Consider the following 2,519-nt stretch of genomic DNA (forward strand, 5'->3'; position numbering starts at 1 on the left):
GCCTGCAAGCCGCAATATATTTAGGAGGTGATAGGAAGTGAATGGTATTCAGGGCAGATTAGCGCCCCAGTCCTCAAGTGGACCTGAATTGATCTTGGCACACCTGAGGGGTAAGGTTAGGAGATACTAATCCCATCTCCTTCCCCTCCCAATCCTGGGTCTAGGGCATATCAGAGAAAGATCAGAGGAGAGCAACAGCAACAAAAAGTCTGGAAAATGAGACCTAAATGAAAAGATTAAGAAAGCTGGGTATATTCATTGTGGAGGAAAGATGTGTGAGGGGAGACATGATTGCTGTCTACAGATCCATAAAGAGATGTTAGGAAGAGGATGGGGATCCATTCTTCTCACTAGTCAGTATGAAGAGAAGAAAGAAGTAATGATCCTAAACTGCAGCAGGGAACAGTTAGTTAAAATATTAGGGAAAACTTTATAACTCTAGAAACAGTTTGGCAATGGAACAAGCTGCCAAGGCAGGCTTTGGAGACACCAGCATTGGAGATATTTCAGGCGGAGATGAGCCACCCATCTGTCAGGGCTGGTTTAAGTATAATCAGGCCTGCCACAGTGCATGGGAATGGCCTGGATGATGCCCCAGAGACCCCTTCTCACCCAAATGAGGCTATGATTTGTCATTGGTGCCTAATTCTGTGCATGGCTCTCTGTGAGTGAATGGTCATGCTCATTTTCTAATGTTTACAGGCACATCTGGAGCACAAACATTTAGCCTGCTTTTACAGCCGGCTATCCTGACTCTCTCTTTCTCTTCTTGCCCTTTTTCTCCTCATCAATCTCATTTTATGCTCCTCCCCTCTCCCTTTGCTGTTGCTTTTTTTTTTCTAACTCTCCTGTCTCTTTTTTTCTTTCCTACACATATTTTTGTCTGCTCTCTCTCAAACGTATGTGCGCACGTACACACAGGCTCCTCTTCTTGATTCCTCTGCTTCTCATTCACTGTCTCTCCACACATGTTAACAGAGTCCTCCTGACTCTACAAGCCCACCATAGCTGAACAAAAGCAGCAGCACCAAACAACAACGGAAACAACCCCACCTTCTCCCCCCCCCCGACAGTGACAAAGACCCTTCTGACAATGACCTGCTCCCCCTTCGTGACCTTGCGCTGGCATCCAGAATGCTTTAGTAAATTAATACATGTAAAATACTACATTGAGGGCCTAGTGGGTTTTAGAGGACCAAACCAGGAGAGCTTTCTTCTAAGAGCCGTGTATATTCTTGGACAGTCACCAAAGGGCACAGAAATTCCCGAATACCATGTATTTTACATTATTCAGCCAGGAAGGAACATTAGGATGCGTGTTTTATATATAGATGTAGCTATTCTGCGTCTGTATTTCACACAGTAAACTAGATTTACCAAAGGAAGTGGTAAGCTCTACATCACTGGATGTCTTTAAAGCAAAACTGGGTGTCTCTAAAAGCTGTGCTGTAGCTCAGCCACAACTCACTGGGCTTGATTCCAGAATCACTAGGTGAAATCGAAGGCCCGGGTTGTGCAGGAGGTCAGATGAGAGATGATCAGAATGATCCCTTCTGGACTTAGTCTATAAAACTATAAACTACATTAAGAGAGTGTTAAGATTAAGCACTCGGACGTCAAGAAATGTCATATGTAATGATCTGTGGAGCCACAGAGAAAACAAACACAAAAGGGGTCTTTGGTAATTTTATGTAAAAATGGCTGTGGAGGTGGATGTTTAGCAGTATTCACCCTCACCTAGCACATGATGGTTCCACCTAAATGAAATCCTTATCTCTAGTCTTTTTTGCATATATGCATTACAACAAATCCTGTAATTATAAGACCACATGCTAGTTCTTGAATAATACAATACAACTCTCACACTTCTTTCTGCATCCTTAAATACACATATGTAGCATCTTTTGCAGCTCTGTGCTGCACTGTGTATAGCAGATAAATAGAACCAATGAAAGTCGTTTATATGAAAGATGCACAGCAAATTGTATTAGGCAACATACTACAGATCAAGAATAACAGAAGTAATAGTGAAAATGCGCTGGCATATATAGGGGTTTATAATTAAATTGCAGCATTAGCTGTTTCATTCTCGATGGGACTTCTTTAATACATCTTACTATAAATACACTGTTACTGCTTGAAGTAATTACTTTGTACCTGGAAACATGCATACATTTTTATGTCAGGTTATGGGGAAAAAATCACTATGCAGTTTATTTGTGCTTGTCTATTTAGAAATAGATTGATGATTTTCAAATCAGTAACTTCCAAGTATAAATTCTGTCCCCAAATTCTCACTCATTAAAGTAACAGTTTAACTGTATTTTAAAGAAAACACATCCATTACTCAGAGAAGGTAATATCTAAACTTTATTAAGACAGTTTGAGGATAAATCACATACAAAGTACAGACTAGTTAGACTGATACATAAGAGACCTCGTCAAACAAATCATCAGTCACAGTCATAAAAACTATACACTGTTAATACAACTCTACTTATATTTCTCAACCAAAAAAA

The sequence above is a fragment of the Emys orbicularis genome, chromosome 1 (genome assembly GCF_028017835.1).
Source record: "Emys orbicularis isolate rEmyOrb1 chromosome 1, rEmyOrb1.hap1, whole genome shotgun sequence".
Classification (NCBI taxonomy): domain Eukaryota; kingdom Metazoa; phylum Chordata; order Testudines; family Emydidae; genus Emys; species Emys orbicularis.